We start from the raw sequence: 23,179 nt of genomic DNA on the forward strand, positions 1-23,179 counted from the left end.
TACAGCCCTGCCAGTGCTGCTCATGTGGAGGATAGGGGTGAGGTTATTGGCATAAGCAGTCTTGACCACCCCAGGGACATTTGGAGTTGTAGTCCGAGGTGTCTTTGTACTAATACAGCCTCTCTGGGCCTCTCTGTTCATGGTGAGAGGAGGCAAGGGGAGAGGACAGTTATTTTGTTCTCTCTAATTTTTTTTAATTGCAATAGCTTGTGGGAATTAGCACAAAAAGATTATAGAGACAGATTAAAGTATATGCCCTGTTCATAAGAAGAAATTGCACAATAGATTTTGCCTGGTCTTAATAAAGCTGAACTATTTGTCATACTCAGACACTAAGTCCATTCATTGAGTATTCCTTGTTCTATGTTGAGCAAGGACCAGAGAGCAGAAGTTCTGTTGGATATAAATTATTTTTGATATTGTTCTGAATGGTCTATTCCTACAGTAAGTTATATTTCTATCTTAGTTTATTTCCTTTTTTGTTGCCTAACAGAGTATCTGAAGATGGATAATTTATAGTAAAGAGTAATATGTTAGCTTATAGTTCTGAAGACTGGGAAGCCTGAGATCAAGGCAGTTGCACTTCGCAAAGACCTTCTTGCTACATCATCTCATGGTAGAATGCACAAAGGAAAGTGCAAGAGAGCAAATCCACTCCTGTGAGCCTTTTTACACTGGCAGTAATCAATTTACAAGGGTGGAATCCTCATTCTGAATGTCTCCAATGCCGATACATTAAGAATTAAGGGGCCGGGGATCTAGCTCAGTGGTTCAGTGGCCTGCCTCGCAAGCCCAAGGACCCGAGTTCGGTCCCCGGTGCCAAAAAAAAAAAAAAAGAATTAAGTTTCAACTTGGTTTTTAAAATTTCTAAAACATTTTTACTAGTGCATGTTTGTAATTCATGTAGTTTACAATCATCGTGGGGAGTGGTTACATGTACATATTACAGTTTCTTTCTTTTTGGGTCACCTTCCCTCCCTCAATCCCTCCTCTTTGGGATCCCTATCTTCTTTTTTGTGCTTATTGATATTGTCTTAGCTCATGTTATAGCACATACTTCTTACACTCATTGCAGATTTTGGATTCATATATATGCCATATCTTTATTCCTCTCATTTCCTGTTCCCTTCTTCTCATTACTTGCCCTTGTTCCCATGGACCACTTCCCTAAAGCAAGAGATCAGTGCCCTTGTCCCCATCTGTCCATTCTGTATCATTTCCCTTTCCACTATTTAAGCGTGTGTGTCTGATTTATTTCACTCAACATTATTGTTTCCAGGTGCATCCATTTATCTGAAAATGTCTAAATTTTGTCTTCTTTATAACTGAGTAATATTCACATTTTGTTTTTCCAATCATCTGTCCGTGGGTACATAGACTGCTTCCAGGATTTAGCTATTATGAATTGTGCTGCTATAAACAATGGTGTGCATGTATCACTGTAGTATGATGACTTAAGCTCTTTGGAGAAGATACCTCTCAGGAGTATAACTGGATCACATGGAATGTCTAATTCAGTTCTTTAGGAAATCTTGACACTGATTCCACAGTAGTTGTACTAGTTTGCATTCTCACTAAAAAAGAAGGAGGGTTCCTTTTTCATCACAGCTGTGCCAACATTTGTTATTGTTTGATTTTCTAATGACTGTAATTCTTGCTGGAGTAAAATGGAATCTTGGTGTTGTTTTAATTTTTATTTTTCTAATGGTCAGAGATGTTAAACATTTTTTCATGTATTTGTTGATCATTTATATTTCTTCCTCTGTGAAGTGTCTGTTCATTTCTCTATCCCATTTCTTTGCCAGGACTTTAATTTTAGATGATTTAATTTTTTTTTAAGTTCATTGCATATTCTAGAAATTAGTGCTCTGAGGAGTAATTGACAAATTTTTTTCTAAAGGTTGTCTTTTCATTCTACTGATTGATTCTTTTGCTACACAGAAGGTTTTTAGTCTAATATAATCCCATTTGTTGATTTTTTTCTTTTTCTTTTTTTTTTTTGGAGGTGTAAGTGAATTTTTATTGGGAAGGGAAGTTGTCAATTTAAACAGCAGCAAATGAAGGTGAGTAAGGAAACTCCTGTTGTCACAGACAGACATGACCTCCACAAAATGGGATACAGGAGGCTTCTCCCATTTGTTGATTCTTGCTGCTATTTATTTTTTTAAAAATAGTTTTATTGGTACATTTAAAGTATACAATATAATGACATTCATGGTTGGAAATTTGCACCTTTACATAATCCACCTTGGGTCTTATTTTTTCCCCATTCCCTGCCCTCCCTTCAACCCCTCCACTTTCCCTATCTACAAAGACTATTTCCATTTTTTCATTTTCCCATGTTAATTTCATTGCTTTCTTTCCTTTCCCCTACCTCTTCCACTTCCCCTTCCCCTTTGCCCCTTTTCTTCCTATCTCACATTGTCTATTATACCTTCTAGTTGTTATTTAAACTTTCAGTTTCTAACACTAGAGAAACTATATGGTATTTATTCATGTGTGTCCTATTTATTTCACTTAAGAATATTTCATAAATGTGCATCCATTTAGCTATAAATGTCTCTAATTTCTCATTCTTTATGTCTGAGTAGTACTCCATTTTATAAAAGAACCACATTTTCTTTATCCAATCTCCAGTTGATGGGCAATTGGGCTGCTTCCAAGTTTGAGCTATTACAAATTGTGCTGCTATGAACATGGATGTACATATATCACTGTGGTATGATTCTTTTAATTCTTTGGAGAAGATACCCAGCAGGGGACTAGCTGGGTCAAATGGGACTTCCAATCCTAGTTCTTTAAGATATCTCCATACTGATTTCCTCAGTGATTCTTGCTGTTATTTCTTGTGTGACTGAGGTTCTGTCTAAAAAATCCTTTCCTACACCTATTTCTTCAAGTATTTTACCAATTGACCTTCCAGAAGGTCTAATGTTTCTGCTTTAATGTTTAGATATTTGATTCATTTTTATTTTAGTGTAAGGTGAGAGATAAGGGTCCAGTTTCATTCCTCTACAGACAGACAGTTTTCCCAACACCTCTTGTTGAATAGGCCGTCTTTCTTCCAACATATGCTTTTGGATCCTTTGGCAAAGATCAGATAGTTGAATATGTCTGGTAAGGTTTCTGTATCCTTCATTCTGTTCCATTGATCCACATGTCTGTTTTTGTCCCAATACCCTGCCATTTTTATCACTATTGCTTTGTAGAATAGCTTGAAGTCAGATACTGCTGTTGCTCAACATTACTTTTGCTATTCTGAGTCTCTTATGATTCCATATGAATTTTAGGATTGTTTTCTCTAGATCTGTAAAATATATTGTTGGTATTTTGGTTGGGTCTGCATTGAATCTGTGTAAAAGTTTTGGAAGTATGGCCATTTTTACAATATTGGTTCTTCCTATCCAGGAGCAAGGGACATCTTTCCATTTTCTGATTTCCTCTTCAGCCCTCTTCTTCACAGCACTGCAGTTTTCTTTGTAGAGGTCTTTTATTTCCTTGGTTAGGTTAATTCCTAGATGTTTCTCGATGTGATTGTGAATTGTATTGTCATAATTTCATTCTTATCCCATTCATTATTGGTGTATAAAAATGCAAATTATTTTTGTGTGTTGATCTTGTTTCCTACCACTTTGCTAAAGTTGGTTATTAATTATGAGATTTTTGGTGGAGCTCTTTGGGTCTCCTATGCAGAGTATTACATCATGTGCAAATAAGGATAGTTTGGTTCTTCATTTTATGTCTCTATTCTTTTTATTTCTCTTACCTAATTTCTGTGGCTAATATTTTAAATACTGTACTGAATAGAAGAGGTGATAGTGGACATCCTTATCTTATTCCTGATTCTAGTGGAAATGCTTTTAGTTTTTTTCCATTTAGTATGATGCTGGTTATTTGTTTATTATAAATAGCCTTTAACATATTCACATATGGTCTTTCTATACCTGTTTTTTTCAGAGTTTTTTTATCAAGAAGAAGTGTTGTACACCTTTTCTGTATCAATTGATATGATTGTGTGGTTTTTTACCTTGCTCTTGTGTATGTGATGTATTACATTTATTGACATCTGTTGAACTATCATTGCATCTCTGGGATGATCCTTACTTGATCATGATGTATAATCTTTTAAATAATGTTCTGCATTCTATTTATTAATATCTTTTTGAGGATTTTTGCATCATTTTTCATGAAAGAGATTGACCTATAGTTCTTTTAAACTTTGTATTCATTAAGTTTATTGATACATTTTAGGTATACATTATGATTGCATTCATCATTAAGAATTTGTACCTTTACACGCTATATCTTGGTTCTTGTTTTATTCCCATTCCCCTTTCACGCCCTATTTATAAACAAACAAACAAATAAAAAACCTTTGTGTCTGTTTTTTTCTTTTCTCATGTTTTCCTTTCCTTTCTTCCTTTTCCTCTACTCCCCTCCCTACTTCCCTGCTTCTCTTAGTAGCTTTTTGTTTTGTTTTGTTTTTTGTAGTTGGGAGTTTGTCCAGTTTGGGGATTAGGGTGATACTGGCTTCTGTAAAATGAATTTGGGAGTATTCCATCCCATTCAATTTCTTTGAAAAGCTTGAGGAGTGTTGGTGATATAACATCCTTAAAAGTTTTGTAGAATTCAGCTGTGATTCTCTCAGGTCCTGGGCTTTTCTTAGTTGGTATATTCCTCACTACTGTGTCTGTTTCCATGTCTGTAATTGTTATGTCTTCTTGGGTTAGTTTTTGGGTTAGTTTTGATAGTTTGTATGTGTCTAGAAATCTATTTCCTCAGAAGTTCCTAATTTGTTGGAATATAATTTTTGAAGTAGTTACTATCTTCTGGATTTCAGTAGCATCTGTTATCATTTTACCTTTTTTATTGCTAGTTGCATCTATGTGAGTCTTTTCTCTCTTTCTCTTGGTGAGTCTTGATAAGGGCCATGTATTTTATTTATTCTTTCAAGGATCCAGCTCTGACCTGTTGATTTTTTAACAGTTATTTTAGTCTCAATTTCATTGATTTCTGTACTTACCTTTATAATTTCCGTGCTTAATTTACATTTGGGGCTGGTTTGTTGTTTTTTCTCAAGTATCTTAAGATATCTCATAAGATTATTTGTTTGAGCTTGCCCTTTTTCCTGATGTGAGCATTAATTGCAATGAATTTTCCTCTTAGAACTGCTTTCATATTGTCCTAGAGGTTTTATTGAGTGGTAAAGTCATTGCCATTAACTTTCAGAAATTTTTAAATTTCATTTTTATTTCCTCTGTGACCCATTGGTTGTGTAGGAGCATGTTGTTTATTTTTCAGGATGAATTTTTTTCAACAATGTATTATGTCATTGATTTGTATTTTCACTTCACAGTGGTTGGATAGTATGTGTGGGGTGATTTCTACTCTTCTATATTTACATAAGCAGGCTTTGTAGACTACAATGTGATCATCTATTTTGCAAAAATGTGCCATGTGCTGCTGAAAAAAATATATATTCTGGGGCCGGGGTTTTAGCTCAGTGGTTCTGCTACCTGTCTCACAAGCACAAGGTCCCGAGTTTGATCCCTGGTACCAAATAAGTAAATATAAAAATAGAATATATACTGTTGTAAAGGGGTAGAATATTCTGTATATTTCCACTAAACCAAAATGTTCAAGGGTGTGGTTCAGCTGTGAAATTTCTCAATTTATTTTTGTTTAGTTGATTTGTCTCTTTGTGAAAGTGGGGTGTTAAGTTCCTCTAGTATGGTTGTGGTAATGTTCATTGATTCTTTTAATTTTATCAATTTTTGTTTTATGAAGATAGCTGCTCCAGTATTCAGTGCACATATGTTTATTCATGTTATCTCTTCTTGTTGGATTATTCCTTTAACTAGTAGGTAGTGGTCATCTTTGTCTCTTCTAATCAGTTTTAACTTGAAGTTTACCATGTCAGATAGGAGAAATACTACTCTTGTTTTTGGGATCCTGTTGCATGAAATATTGTTTTTCCTCTTTTAATTTTTAGTCTGTGCATGTCTTTCTGGATTAGATAAGTTTCTTGAATGCAGAATATTGTTAGATTATGGCTTTTGATCAAGTCCGAAAGTCTATCTTTTGATTGCAGAGTTCAGGCCATTAACACTGAGAGATATTACTGAGAAGTGTTGGTGACTTACTATCATTGCTTTCTTTATCATTGGTGTATTATTGTTTTTCTTTTCCTGATTTTTTTGTTAATGTTTATCTATTGACATTACTAGTTTCCTCTGTGTTATTAGATGTGTCAAACTCATTGCCTCTGTCAAGAATATTCTTGAGTATTTTCTCTAGAGCTGGTTTAGCACTCATCTCTTCTAAACTGGTCTTTCTCAAGGAAACATCTGATTTCTCCATCTATTTCGAAGGATAGCTTTGCTGGGTAAATTAGTCTGGGTTGGAAGTTATTTGCTCTTAGGCTTGAAATACTTCCCCCCAAGCTCTTCTGGTTTGTGCTGAGAAGTCTGGTGTGCTTCTAATTGGCTTCTCTCTGAATGTGATTTTTTGTTTTTCTCTGACTGCCTTGAAAATTCTGGTTTTTGCTGGACATCTGTGAATTTGGTGAGGATATGCCTTGGTGAACTTTTTCTTTCATCATAATTGTTTGGTGCTTAACAAACATAGCATAATTGCTTGCTTGTATTTTTAAACCTTTTCTTATGTTTTGGAAATTTTCTTCCATATTTCTGTGATCATGTTAGTGAATCCATCTGTGGTATCTTCTAGATTTTCCCTAACTCAAATTAGCCTTAGATTTATCATCTTGTTGTCATCTAGTAGCTGCTGGATATAGTCTTCCTTTCTTGCTCTCTCTCTCTCTCTCTCTCTCTCTCTCTCTCTGTCCTCTCTTTCCCTCTCCCTTGGCTTCTATGATGTCTTCATCATAAATCACTATTTTTTTCCTCAATATCAGACACTCTGTCTTCACACTGATCACTTCTGCAATGTATTAATTCTATACTGTTTTTTATTTCAGGTACTTCTTTTTTATGTCTTTTTGAGGATTCCATATCCTTGTTGAATCCACTGTTCAAATTTTGAACTGTTTAGATTAGATCATCCAGTTTTTTACTTATTTCCCAAAATTCACGGTGGACACATTGAGTGTAATTGCTGTTAACTTTTGGTTCATTTCATCTTTAACTCATCTATTTTCTTCATCCCTTTTAAGAACTTGCCATAGATTTCTGCTATCTGCTATTTGTTTTCTTCTCCCCTTGGCACCTCTTGTTCTACCATGGGGGGTTGCTGGGATTCAGCGATCTTCTTTTTCCTTGATTCCCCACTTTCCTACTTGTACTTGTATTGGATAATTTTCAGCTTTGTATGTCTACTTCTACTATTTACTCCTTCTGCTATTTACTTTAAGTGTTTTTCAACTCTGTCCCTATGTTTTGCCAAAATAATTGCTTTTATTTATAATGGCATCTACAGATACAATCTTACAACACTTTTATAAAGTAATTCATGGAGTTACCCTTCCCCCCCTTTGTCCATTCTCTATGCATACTATGGCAGTTTATTTTCTGTGGTTCCTCTGAAGTGAGGTAGGTGAGGTTGGTTCGGAGACTTGGGCAGTGATTGGATGAGTTAAGCACTAAGGGGGACTGGTCATATGATAGGGAAAAGAAAGGGTTGATGTGGGTTCTGACTTTATTGGAGTACTTTTAGTTAAATTAAAAGTTTAGTATCAAAAGATTTCAGAGGATACTTTGTGGGAGCAAGAGTGAGATATGGGAAAAATGGGGTACTTTGTGATTCAGGAAGGCTGTGTGGTTATTAGAGCTTGTTATATGGAAAATAATAAGCTAGGTAAGATACAGAAGAGCCAAAATCTTAGAATAGAAAGGATTGAGGAAGATAAGAGTAACTATGAGGGAGTAAGTATGATAAATTTTAAAATTTGGGAGATGGAATTTATGTGTTTAGAAAAAGAATAAAGATGTATGTTAATAATCTTGTCTTAGGGGGGTTGAAGTGAAGAAATTAGCCAGAAATCTGAGATGAGCGAGAGAACCTAGACCCCTATTAAATCAGAGCAAATGAATGAACAAAGAGTAACAACTCAATATACATGTTAAATGTTAAAATAACATAACCCCACATTACTAAATAACTCAAGAAACATTCAAACACTTAAAACAATAAGATGTCCAATGGGAATACTGATCAGATATTCCAATAAGCTAGAGCATATGTGGTTCCCAAGTAGCTTCTTTTTCAGAGAGTCTGAGTGCTCACAAGCCAGTAACTCTTCTGATCCCTCCACTGCAAAACTGGAGTTAATTCAGACTCAAGACTCTTTCTGACAGGTTTCTTTCTTGCAGAGTCTGATCCAATCTAAGAACTTTGTTTAGGAACTCTTCCTGTCCCTCTGCTTGGGAGTGATGCTGCATTTAGAAGACAAGTTTACTGGCATTAAATTGTCCACAGAGTCAGAATCCACTCACCTACAGCAGTAACAGATTAATCCATCACAGTGGTATCTAATAAGGCTAGTTGGCAAATACATAACATAAGCCCCTGTTTTGGGTGTCCTTTAGCAGTGGTAACACGGTGTTGAGGTGAGCCTCCAATCCTGTGTAACTCCGGCTGAATCTGACATCTGTTCACAGGAACTGAGCCCTGGATCACTAGTCCCTGCCTCTCAACAGGACACCACCCAGTCTTCTGTCCAACTGCTGGCAGTCTGGTGACTGTCCGTCTCTCATCCACTCTGGGAACTTGTCAGTATAAAGCCACCACGGGGCTGTTCTAGGACTGGAGCTCAAACACGCAGCCCTTCCCCACCATGGTGTCCCTTCCAGCTCTTGCTCTGTGTGGCTGTTTCCTGGAGTGCTTGCACTGCACTCACCATCTGTTGCCCCTGGAGGTCAGTTTGGGAAGCAGGGTCTGGCATTCTTCCTATTGTCTCCAACTACATAAGATTCTCTTGGTGTACATGTTGTTCTCTGTGAGTAGAGAATGTATTGGTTGCGCTGTGTCTGCCTCTTTGCTGGCAGCCAGCATCCATGATGCTGTGGCTTCTCCTCTGTGGCATGGGCCACCTCTTTTGCCTCAGTTAATCTTTTCTTCTCTGCTGTCAGTTCCCTCGTATCCCTCCCCTCACTCTATTCCTCTCCAAGCTACTGTCCTCCAGACTTCAGGCACTTTGTCCTAGAGAAGCTGACTTGCTGGCCCTCACCGAGATGGCTCTGCCATCTTGTCTCCAACCTTCAACATGGGATTTGGAAGGAACGAAACCATTTAAACCATTACAAAATTTTTGATGCATCACGATTTTGGAGAATATTTATGAAAAATCAACTTTGGTTGCCTGGGTCTTTGGGACATGAGAAGAAGAGGTTGATAATATGGTATTATAGTTCTGCATTTTCTCCAAGAATATATCTATGAGAAAACAATGGCCAAAAATTTGTCAAATTTTGTGAAAACATTAAACCCATGGATCCAAAGACCCAAGAAGTTCAGTGAGCTCCAAACATAAGAAACATATAAAAAAATATATACCATGGCATATAATCAAATTGCCAAAAACTTGTGATAAAGAGAAAAATCTTTTAAAACCTTTAAAATGCATCCGGTCTTCTGTTTTCTGGTTTAGTGTGATAGTAGTTGCCACTGCATCCTAACAACAAACGCAAAACTGAACAAATAGAAAAATCACCAGTTGTTCTTAGTCCTGCCAGAGGAATGAGGTCCAGAGCAAACCATTGCTTCTCAAATTAGGCAGATACAGTCACAATTCACATATTTGTGAAAGTCTACATGTAGAAATTTCTGTGGAAACCAGAACCAGGATAAGAAATCCTAAATTGTACTTGAGATATCCCTGGGCTCAGTGCAGACAAGCCACAGCTAACATCACCAGGGAGGGCCGGTCATGACTGTGACTCAAAGTGAGATGCCAAGTTTAGTTTTGTAAATTTTACCCTCAGAAGCCTAACGAGGTTCTCACAGTGCTTACTATAGGAAAGTCTCCTCCTGTTTCTGACAGAGGAAGGGAAAGGAGCTATCTTGAAATAAGCTGAAGCATTCTGTTCTTCATAACAAGAACTATGCTTAGGAAAACTATTGTGCTAGAACCTAACCTATGGGGTTTTGTCAGAGCATAAGAAACCTGGAGGGAGAGCAACACCACTCTAGCCTATTCTAGAAATTATATCTCACCTAGCAAGGAAAGCCTGACAAACCATTGTGAAGTTCAAAGCCAGCCCAAAGGCAGAGATGCCCTAGGAGACTCAGATCTAATCATAAGCCCCACTTCCCCTTTTTTCACATCTTATTATCACATAGCTAAAGGTCTACTTACTAATTTCTTTCACCCCACACAGTGTGTTTGGGTTTCAGCAAAAAACATACACACACGAGGCATACTTACAAGGGAAAAACAAAAACAAAAACCAACAATTTGAGGCAACAGAGCAAGAATCAGAATTTAGATTTGACGAGGATGTCAGGGTTGTCAGACTGAGAATTTAAAGTAATTATGATTAATATGCTAATACCTCTAGTGGAAAAAAGTAGACAATAGGAGGTTAAAATAGTTAATCTGAGCGGAGAAATGGGAATTCTAAAAGAATAAAAAATGCTAAAAATATAAAACTCTATAACAAAAATGAACAATGCTTTTGATGGCTTATTAACAGACTAGACATAGCCAAGGAAAGAATCTCTGAGTTTGAAGATTTGTCAGTAGAAATTTTCATAATTAAAAAAGAACGAGAAAAATGGAAGTAGAATATCCAAGAACTATGAGACAACTATAAATGAGGTAGTGTGCATATAAGAGGAATAGCAGAAGGAGAAGGAGAGGAACAGAGGACAGTGTGGAAGCCATCATGTAATGTCAGATACCAAACCACAGGCCAGGAAGCTCAGAGACCACCAAGCCAAACAGCAAAACAGAACACAAATGAAAAGACCTCCTCAACACACAAGGTAACGAACAACACACAGGCATAACATTCAGTCTGCAAAAAGGAAAGGATAAAATTTTTGAAGGAAGCAAAAGAATAAGAATATCTTACCAAAAGAAAACAATTATACCTGACTTCTTGAATTCTCTTCAGAAACCAAGCAAGAAGAAAATAGTGTGAAATATTAGTTGTAAGAAAAAATCCATAACACTTCAAAGCAATTGTCAGAATTCTGTGCCTGAAAAATTATCCTTCAAAAAATGTCCTAGTCAGTTTGAGCTACTATAACAAATTAGCATAAATTGATTTGTTCATAAACAATAGCATTTATTTCATGGGTCTGGAGGATGAATATCTAAGATCAGGGCAAGAATATTGTCAAGTTCCAGTAAGAGCTCACTTCCAGGTTGCAGGCAGCCTTATATGGTGGGAAAAAAAAGATACCTGACTTTCACCTTTTTTAAAAAATAGTACTTAGGATAAAACCCAGGATCGTCCCACAAGCTATATTCCCAGCCTTTTATTTTTTGAGGGCTTGCTAAATTGCTGACTTGCCCAGGCAGGGCTCTAGTTTGATTTTCCTGCATCAGCCTCCCTGAATGCTATCCCCTCCTTTTATAAAAACACTAATTCCATTCATGAGGACTCCAACCTCATGACCTAATTGCCTTCCAAAGTCACCACCTCAAAATAATATTATGTGAAATATAAACTTTGAGGAGGCATATGCAGAGTATAACAAAGGCAAAGGAAAAAAAAAAGCCTTTCTCAGACACCTGAGAGAATATGTTGCCAGTAGACCTGCCTTGCAAGGGATGTTAAAAGATTCTTCAGAAAGAGGGAAAATGCTATCTGCCAGAAACTTGGATCTATGTAAAGAAAGGAAGATCATAAAGAATAATGAAGATAAAAAGCATCCAGGGTGAAAAATGCACATTACATCAAGGTACACATACAGAAGATTTCTTGAGAATGTATTTGAATGAGATTTTTAAAGCGTTTGTGCATGGAGAGAAAAGTTGGAGCACTGTCAATATGGAATTGTAAACTGAATGAAAACACCATTGAAAGATGACAGCAAAGTAAAGACTTTGAGACAAGCAAAACATAATAAAATGCAGTGCTACTAGATCTACACTATAAAGAAATGCTAAAGAAACTCTTCATGCAGAAGTGAAATGATTTGCGATGAAATTTGAAAAAACAAAAAAAGTAGAAAAATGGTAGTAAATATATGACTTCATATAAAAAAATTTTTACTGTCGTAAATATATTGTGTTTAAAACAAAACAACAACAATAAACACCCAGTGTTCTGTGGAAGTATAGTAAAATGTATTAGAGCAATAGCACAAAGGCTAAGAGGGAAGTGGAAATGAGTTGTTTTATGATTTTCCAACCATATATATTTGAGCAATATTATAAGAAAACAGACTGTGGTAAATTTTAGTTATATATGGTAACTATTAGTGCGTTTGCTTAAAAATAAATATAAAAAACAGAGATACAATGGAATACTAAGAAAATCAAATCAATCTAAAAGCCAAGAAAAAGGATGCAGAACAAAGAACAAATGTGAAATATAATGGATATAAACCCAAACATTGATAACTACATTAAATATGAGTGCTCTCAGTACTCCAGTTAAAAGAGATTATAATGTAAAATAAGAACCAATTTTGTAATACAGAAACACACTTTTAATATGAAGACAGAGCCAGGCTAAGAGTAAAAGAGAAAATGGATAACAAACACTAACGACAAACACTATTAACACTATTACAAAGTAAATCATATAAATACTAATCACTGGAGTGGCTATATTCATTTAAGACAAAGTAGTCTTCAAAGTAAGGGCTACTGGGCCGAGGGTTTAGCTCAGTGGTGCTGTCACTGCTTCACATGCATAAGGTCCCAAATTTGATCCTTGGTACACACCCTCCCCCAAAAAGGGCTATTTCCAGAACTAAATAAGACAATTAAATCATGATAAAAGGGTCAAAATATCAATAAACCATAGTTTAACATGCATATGTACTACATTATAGACTTTCAAAAAACATGAAGCAAAACATGATAAAATGGGAAAAAAATAAAACAAACTCACATATACATTTGAGTGTTTCAAATGACATAACCAGGAGACAAAAAAATCAGTAAGTGTATATATAAGTGACTTGAGCAACACTGACCAAGAGACCAATCCAGTCACCCAAAATAAAACACAGAGAAGTTTCAAAGGTACTATGGTTACAATAACACTATAAAAGTACAAAAAGAAAATGTGAAAGTTAAGCTTTTATCCTAGAGTAGAGAAAACTTACCTGTAGTACACAAGACAAAGAGAATAAGAAATAATTAATGTCACTGTGTGAAGCAAAAACCATTGTAAAGTCAAGGTACAGGTAAACCAAAGAAAATGTTTAATACATTAGTCATATAAGGAACAGATATTCTTTTTAATAAAGTGACTCTACAAATAAAGAAATAGATTCCTAACCCCAAAGAAAAATGACATTTAAAAACTCAGCATCTAGGAAAGGAAATATTCATAAAGGATATTCAGTCTCAGGCATAATATCATCTTCTACCTGTCAAGCTTGCTAGCACGCTGGGTGGATGAGGACAACATGAGAGCTAATTGTGGACATCTCTTCCAAACTTTGCACACAGTGATTTCATTTGGTAACTTAAAATTAGCCATGTTAAAAGTGTGTATATCCTAGAAATCATCAAATGCTACATACAAATCAAGTCCCATCTTCTCTCCCTGAGAAAATTAGTGTTAATTACCGCCACACATCAGGTGAAAGTGTGGGGAACTAGACACTCTCATGCTATTGTTGTTTTGACAAGAGTGTAGCAAAATTTCCACTCAGTATTTTGTTAACATCCACCAAAGTTACTGATTACACACAACTTTTTCAGCAGCAGCTCTACTTCTAGAAACATGGCCTTGATATTCTTGCCCACACCTGAAATGACATGCATTTTGTTTTGTAATAGCCCAGATGTCTGTCAATTGAGGATTAGTTTGAAAAATTGTAGATTTTATACAATGAAATGCTAAGCAGCTGTTAAATTATATGAGAGCATCCTTCATGTATTAATAGAGAGTGAGAGCCATTTAGTACTGTTACTGAAATAAGCCGGATTTTGAGAGGGAGAGAGAATATATTTACATATATTTGCTAACATATACACAAATATTTTAAAAACTATTCTCAAGAAGTATCAGTTGTCTCTGGGGAGGGTTATGCCTGAAAGTCAGAAAAGGGAGAGAAAGTTTCTCTGAACTTAATTTTAAAAATAAATTTACACTATGTGTGGTATTATTCATCTAACAAGCAAATTTAAGTTTAAATGTCATAAAACTTTTAATAGTATATTGTGAGTTGAGTTATTTTATACACTGTTGGTAAGTATTTTGGATACTTTTTATCAAAAAGAAGTTGATAGCATGTGACAAGTATCTGTATATAGTTTCCTCTCTTTAACCTAGCCTTTTGGTATTTATCTTGAGGAAATATACAATGATGGAACCAGAAATTTATGGTGTTATTTTAACAGTGAAAAGATAAAAGTGACCTGGATGTCCAAAGAAATAGAAATAATTACATGTTTTTTCTTCATACAACAGAATAACAGGTATTAAAATAATAGCCATTAAAAGTAAAGCTTTGGAAAAAAATATTTAACAGCATGTTTGAAATATTAAGAATGAAAAACTAAGAAGTATACTATTACATGTGGTATGACCCTAGACTTCCTAAGAAGCTGTGTGTGTAATTACAGTCACTTACTTATGAAGTTCAGCATAGGCAACACCAAAATGTAGCATCTAGGTTATTGAGGAAACAGCAGAAGAAGGAAGGTCAGTTTCACCTCTTCCCTTTGTTCTCCCAAGAATTAGGATATTAAAAAATAACTGACTTTCTTCTGAGTCATAGAACATATAAAACCAATCCAGGGATACTCTTGGTATACCCGAAGGAAGGGAACCTTCTCATCCTTCAAGACACAGATACTAAGACTGACTGTCCCTCCTCTCATTTGACTGACATCAGCCCATATCCCTTTGGTCCAATTGCATGGCTATATGACTGTCTGGTCTTTGCCAAACCTAAGCAGACCAATGCTACACAATTTCCCCTGTTTCTAAGTTTTTATTTCTGAAGGCCATGCCATATAAATTTTAAATATGCTCTTCTCTGGGTAATCTGTCTTTTGTTACATGGGTGTTTTGGTCACATAAAACTTTTGGTCCTAAATTTACATGCAATACAAACACAAGAAAAATATACATGTTAAGAGGATTATCTCTGGACACTAATTGAATATTATTGAATTTCAACATCTTCTTGGTGTGTTTTTCAGTATCTTCTTGATAATTACCTATAATGTATAATTTTTTTCTGTGATGAGCAAGCACATATTTTTTAAAGTCAGCTCAAGGGATATTTAGAAGAAATTGAAATCTTTAATGCTTAACATCTTAAACATAAATACTTTGCATCATATTGTTCAGTCTCCTCAATTATTTTGTGTGTTGTTACCGAATAAAATGTATACAACCACAAAACATCTCATCTCTAAAAATTAAAGACAGAGATATAACTGTTTTTACCAAATTATGTTATGAAAAATAGGGGTCACAGAAAGAATAGTTTTGTGGTTCCAGAAGTTAAATATTTAACTACATTTCATCTCTTCCTCTGAAACATATAGATTAGTAGTGTTGTATAAACATTTCTGAGTGATACTGCAGAAGGAAAAATTGTGTAGTTTCCATTTCTTCCATTGTCCCCTTCTCTAAATATGGTCTAGTGTTTCAAGCAACAATAGTTTAGATGATCATGATCTTAGGAACATTTCAGACTTCTTTCTCTAATCTCTTAACACTTTCTAGTCCTATGGCTTTGGCTCCACGTAACTTCAGTGACAACTCTAGTTGAGATGCACCCTACCTTTCTTCCCCCAGTATGAGAAATCACTTCTGAACACTTCATCCTTGACCAATCCTTCTCAGGGTACATTCGAACATTACCACTCCTGTCCATCAGCATACCGAAAGTTGCTTGAACTAAAAACTGTGCAGTCATGTTTCTTATGGGACAAAACCTATTAGTATGTGATTATTTTTACCATTGCCTTCAGAAGAGATTCTTTCTTTCATTATCTCTGCTTGGTATTTTTTCCCGTCCTTTGCCTGCCAAGAAGTCTATGCCCTTTTATTCTTTGAGTTTTAGTGATGCATATTTGGAAGAAGAAAGTTAAAAAAAAAAAGAAATAACAAGAAAGATACAGGGCAGACATTTTGAAAGAGAAATGCAAGGAGGAAAATATGTGAAAATTCAAAGAGAGAAATGAGATTTTAAGAATTACTGCAGTGAATTGTATATTGTCCTCCCAGTATTTCAGATACAGTGAAGAAAGAAATGATGGAGAAAGCAAGGGAGGGAGATGAAAAGGAAAGAAGAAGAAAAAGTGAGTTATCTTGAAAATGCTGGTTTGGTTTCCAGACTGAAATTCTTTCACTGTAATACAAGTTTCAAATGGATGCTGAGAGTCACTTTCAATAGTATAACAAACTTAAAAGCCCACACTCTCTAAGTAGAGACTATACAGTCTTGATCCTGGGATACTGCCAATCAGGCAGCTTCTTTGTTAGAAGACTCATTGATTAGAAAGGAGAAAGGAAATGAACAGATTCTGGAGCATTAAGAGAGCAAAAAATAGCAGCTCTGAAATTAGTGTCTTAGTCACTCAGGTAACCACATCCTAATCAAAAAATGTGGGTTAGAAGAGACTGAATGATCCTGTGTCCTGAAGACTTATTCCCTTTCTGAAAGGAAACATGGCCAAAAAGCTGAATTTGGGCTGGGGATTTAGCTCAGCGGTGCCACCGCCTGCCTTGCAAGGTCCCAAATTTGATCCCTAGTACGGGGAAAAAAAAAAAAAAAAAAAAAAAAGCTGAACTTTCCTTGGAATAAAGTGATGAAGAGAGACAAAAGCAGAGTCAAAGCCATGCGTGAAGAGAGAAATGGAAATCTAGAGAGCTCATTAGACAGTAACAGCTTAATTGGCACAGTCTGAAAAGCAAAGCAAATAATGAAACGTATATTTTTCAATGCTCAGAGCATCAGAGAGGGAAAATATTGACAAATCTCAATGCTAAAAAGAATATCAATACATGTATATTTTTATAAATTAATATAAACACTGAATTGGTAAGACTTTCTAAAGAGCAGCTTGGCAATATGTGCTCAAATTTTAAATTTTAAACACACATACACACACACATCCTTAACATAGCAATTCTCTGTAGGAATTTTCTCTGAGGAGATATATAAACAACTACACACGTTATATGGCAAGGATTTTTTAGTTAGTTTTATATACTAGTAAATTAAAACCTCTGTGAATAATTATCCATCAGTAGGGGGTTTGGTTTTAAAATTAAATACATCCATATACTTGTATACCATCCATTCTATGGTTTTTATAAGCATAGGCTTTGGAGTGAAACTGAGTATATCTGGACCCACTAGTTACTACTTGTATGATTCTCATCAAATTATTTAATGTCTCTTTGCCTCAGTTTTCTAATCTATAAAATGTTTCACAACCATTAAAATCTATAAAGTAATTTTATAATCTATAAAATCTATTTTACAAAGTTGTCATAAAAATTGAGTTGAAAGAATCATGTTGTAAATACGTGAAAAGTGTTAGATATTAGTGTTCTACAAAATAATTATACAATGTATATTAACATGAAAAATGGTCATGTTGAGCAATAGTTGCAGACTAGCTAGTAATATGTTTCTATTTATATGGAATAATTTATGTATAAATGTATGGATAGACTATATATGTATACATATATATTTACTATAATTTTAGTACTGGATGCCTCTGATGACAGTATTTCAAATAATTTTTATTTTCTTTCTTGTTTTCTGGAATAATATTTTCTTAACATATAGAAACTCATAAAATGGCAAATTAGAAAATTTAGACTAGCTTTTCTACTGAGGAAAATTAAAATTCTGGATGAAATGGAAAAATCACAATCCTGAACTACTGGGGCCAGACAGGATGACACACGCGTGTAGTCCCAGCACTTGGGAGTCTGAGGCAGGATGATTGCCATGAGTTTGAGGTCAGCCTGGGTTACAGAGAGAGGCCCTGTCTCAAAAACACCAAAACAAAAACAAAACAATCTTGAAATACTAAGGAGCTGCCATGGAAAAAGTGCATCCAATCACCCTAAGGCGGTTGTTTGACAGAATGTGGAATGGCCTTTGAAGCTTCAGTTACAGCTGAGTGTCAGTGCCATACAGGGCTGGGGAATGATTTTCCAGAAGGCTGCATGTGATCTGTATCCAATATCCCATATACGGTTCTGTGTCTCCCCTAGTTAGGACTGATGGGCCCAGGAATCTAGCAGTGGAAGAGACTGGCAGCATTCCCTGCCCTGTCCAGTGACCCACCAACAAAATGCTTCTCCGGTGTTCATGGCATTGTACTCCCTTGGACTAGACATCTCATTTCCAGGAGGAGTTCTTCCACCAAGAGACACAGCAATGATCCCATGGAACTGGAAGTTAAGGCCTCTGCCCAGCTACTTTGGGCTCCTTGTACCTCAGAATCAACAGTCAAAGAAGGGAGTTACAGTGCTGGCTGGGATGAAGATCCTGAATACTAAGCAAAAACTGGACTACTACTCACAATGGAGGCAAAGAAGACTGTGCCTGGAGCACAGACAGGAGATCCTTTAGGGCCTCTATTAGTATTACCACACCCTGTGATTAAGATCAATGGAAAACTAAAACCTAAGTCCAATCAGGACTATGGGTGACTTAGACCCTTCAGTATGAAAGGTTTGAGTCATCCTACCAGATTAAAAATCACTTCCAGATAAGTTGCTGAATAAAGTCAAAGGAAAAGCAGAGTTGGTAGCAAAAAAAGTAGTTACAAATACCAGTTACGGCCACATGGCGAATTACACAAATGAGGACTATAATTGTCATGGGGGTTTCCTCATTTTGTTATAAATATATATATATCTATTTTTCTGTCCTTTACTATTCTGTATCATGTAACATAAGATGTATTGATTTTATATCGTGGTACTTAGATATTTTACATCATAATATATGCTATAAAATATTATGATGTGAAATAATATTCAAGTTACAGATCATCAAGGAGAAAAGTCAACATTTACTGTGGGACTTCTCTTCTGGGGTAAGGTTCAGTGCTTTTTTTGTTATACGCAGAGTAGTTGAATCATGTCAAATAGAAGCATAATGTTGTTTTTGGCTTTATTTGGAGATTAAGTAAGGAAATGTAAATGGGTTATAATTTGATAGGAAGTAGCCTTGTAATGGTTAATTTTTCTGTGTCAACTTGATGGCCATGGATACCCAGTAGCTGGTTAGACATTTTTAGCTGTGTATATAAGATTTCCTAGATAAGATTAGTGTTTAACTTGGAAGAGTAAAGCAGATAGCCCTGTTATGGTCTGAGTCAAGACTGTTTCCTAAAGGCCTCATGAGCTCATAGGTGGGGCCTGGTTAGAGGTAGGTCATGGGTGGCATAACCTGGAATGGTACATCTCCCTCTCCCTAGCTCCTCCCATCTCTCTCTGCTTCTTGGTCACCATGATAGGAACAGCTTTTCTCCTCCCAGCCATTCTGCCACATTGATGAGTGTGCAAGGACCAAGACTTCTGAGACTGTGAGGCAAAATAAACCTTTCTTCCTTTTAGATGAGGGTTGGGGATTTTGCCTCAGTGATGAGGAAAGTGAATACTCTGCCCACTGTAGGTAGGTATTATCTAGTCCATAGAGGCAGAAGTTGTTGAATTTGTGCTGCCTAATTGAGCTAGGATATTGTATTAGTTGGGCTTCTCCAGAGGAACAGAATTGATATGAAATAAGTGTACAATTATACAAAGGGATTTATTAGATAAGCTTACGGGATCCAAAGCATAGGAGTCACAATGGCAGTCTGTGGGATAAGAAGTGGAAAAATCCAAAATGGCCCCTGTGTGCTAGCAAGCCAGAGGGTCCAGTGGCAGTCTAAGGTTGAAGGTATGGAAGCTCACCATAGGGTCATTGATGCAAATTTGTGTCAGAAGGCTGAAGAATCTGTGTTGAAAGCTTGAGAGACTGGAGATCAATGTCCAAATGCAATGGTGAAGACCTTCAAAAAAGACGTTTGTTTTTTCTTTTTATTCCATTTAGGCTACAAACTTCTTGGTTGGTGCCATACACATTTGGGGATCATCTTCTCCCCTCAGTTTTCTGGCCTACATGTCAGTCATCCACAGATATACACAGAACTTTATTAATCTGCTAGGCAGTCTGCACTAAAGGTGAGTTGACACATCACAATTAAAGATGATATACATCAATCTTCTCATGCCCTTGGTGCCCCTGGTTCTCAGACCTCAACCAGAAGATGCAGAATTCTGGATTTGCAATATATATATACATATATCTTTTTAAATATATACATATATATAATTTTTCCTGTTGGTTTTGTTTCTCCAGAGAACCCTGATAATACAGGGAGGAATTAAGTCAAACTCTATAAAGAAATAAATTACTCACTTAAAATATCTTTTATCCTGAGGGCATCTACTTATATATAAGGAAAAGTTGCTAACTGAACTGTAGTTTTGGTAATCTCATGTGGTAAGAGGAACAGATGTGAAACCCAGGTTTTACAGCTCAGAATGGGACTCTGATAGTCATTCCTTCATGTACCTATTTATTATGCTGGTATCCTGAATGGGTTCACACTTAGGGTAAGAGTAAACTGAGAGCAAATCCTTTACTGCCTCCCTCCTTCTTTCTCTGTCCCTCCGTCCTTTCTTCCTTCTTACTTTCCTTTCTCCTTTTCTCTCTCCTTCTCTTCTCTCTTTTTCTCTTTCCTCCTCAGATTGGTAGCCTGAGCTAATATCACTTGGTTGGACCAAAAACCTTCAAGTCCTGCACTTGGATTAAGGCAATCATAGACTTGTAATTACCCTATGCTCAGAAGAAGTCCAGACAAAATCATCCTGAAAGAAAGTTACTTTGCCTTTGTTAACTTCAGATTATTCCAAAAGGTATTTTAGGGCTGGGGATTTAGCTCAGTGGTTCTGCCTCTTGCCTCCTAAGTGCAAGGTCCTAAGTTTTTTCCCCAGTACCACCAAAAAAGAAAAAAAGAGCTCAGTGGTTCTGCCTCTTGCCTCCTAAGTGCAAGGTCCTAAGTTTTTTCCCAGTACCACCAAAAAAGAAAAAAAGATATTTTAGTTGTAGGTACAATGACCAGCATGCAGCAGATAACCAGACATACAAGAAATACAACACCTTGAGCAAGAACCATCTCAAAGACATAACCCAGCTTTGGGTTGGAACTGCTATAAGACAGCTGTAAATGTGTGCTCTCTTTTCTTAGAACTGTCTGACTCACAGTAAGATCCACAACAGGCTACAGGAGTGTTGTTTCATGGACATTTGTGGAGCACTTAGAGGTGCTAGGCACTGGGGCAGATGACGGAGACTGTGCTCAATAAGACAAGACTGCTGCTGGCAGCCACAGAGTTTGTCCCCACCAGCTGCTGTTCTTGAACAGGTGGAGGCTTTGTGAGAGGTTTGGAAAAGTTCTGCCTAGAGCACTGGCATTGCTTCAGGATTTAGAAAGATGTTTGAGCCAAATATACAAATGTGACTGTTCAGAGCAAATGACGTATGTGTGAGAGCCCAAAATGTTTTGGACCCAAGTGTCCTTCTGGTCCAGGGTTGTGCTCATGCAGATCAGGCTTCTAAATGACATCCCTTTGTACTCAGGGATGGGCAACAAAAACAGAAAACATGCAGGCAGAACTTCAGGATCGTTGTTCATCAGAAAAGCCGCCATACATTTCCTTGCAGATTATACTTTTGGCTTTACTTTCCTATACACATGAGCCATTGTTGGCAGATCTGAAGTCCACAGTGAATCCTGGAGTGATTTGATGCTCTAGGCTTTCTGACAGATGGACATGTTATGCTTTCGTACCATCCTGTCTAGTTCCTTGCAGGAAAAGAGTATTGCTTTGACCTTTTCATAGCTAGAAGATATTATTTTCTTAATTCTTGAGTAGCTGCTATTGGGTTATTCAGGACAGATGAAGAGGAGAAGGCTAACCCTGCAGTGCACTGGAAGATGGCCCAAGCTGCCCACTGCTGTGGACACAAGTGGCCATGAGAACAGAGACGTGGGTGAAAGTAGGGCTGGCTGTGTGGTGGCAGCAGGGGTGAGGTGGTAATGGAGAGTCTTTGAACATAGGATACTTGAGGAGTGAAGGACAAGCTGGAAGTCTGCCTGGCCCTGCAAGTGTGATTTGTGGACCCAAACCAAAGGAAAGGAAATCTGTGCTTTCAGTGCCAGAATCTGTGCTTAGCCCAAATAGCATAATACTACTTAATCCTCACAGAAAGCCAAGAAGTGAACACTAGGAGCACTGAAGCCAAAGAAATTAAAGTGTGTTCCTGATACCACACGGTAGTACCAGGAATTAAATTAAACCAAAGTCCTGCTGATTACAAAGTTTGAGAGGCCTCCATCTTGCTTTCTTGGATTCCTGTTCCCTCTTGACAATACCAGTCGTGCTGTCCTAGGATACAGAGGACAGCTCCTGGCCCTTGCTGTTCTGCCCTCTGTCATTCAGAGGCTGGTCTTTGGTTTCTAGTTTGTATTGACTCAGTTCCTGGTGTCCTTTGACAACTCATCTGACCAGCACACTCATTCATCCTTTGTCTACCACACAAGAACGTATAGATTGAAGATGGTTAAAATTTTAAGTGTGTTTCCTAAAGGCATGAAGTGACCATTAAAGACTGATGGTTAGGAAAGAAAATCAGAAGAAAGGGAGGTATAAAATGCCCAGGAACAGAAGCACATGGTACAAGGCTTAGCTATATTCTCCTTTATTCTTATTCTTTCCATCTGATCTACATGTCAGCATCAAAAGTTCCCACCAAGGCCACTGGCCTCAGATGCATCCAATTTTCCTGAGCATTGAGAATCATAAACAAAGTCAGAACCAGGAGGATCTGCCTGAAACGTCCTGGGAGAATAAGGAACCATCAACCACGTCATTGAATCAATCTGCAAATCCTCGACCTCCAGTGTTCCCCTGCAGAAACTGGAATTGGTGCAGGTGCTCCTTGGTTTGAACTCTGTTTCCTCTCACAAACCACTCACCATAGTTCCCTG

Source organism: Fukomys damarensis, unplaced genomic scaffold (assembly GCF_012274545.1).
Source record: "Fukomys damarensis isolate Sample0158 unplaced genomic scaffold, DMR_v1.0_HiC HiC_scaffold_9, whole genome shotgun sequence".
Classification (NCBI taxonomy): Eukaryota; Metazoa; Chordata; class Mammalia; order Rodentia; family Bathyergidae; genus Fukomys; species Fukomys damarensis.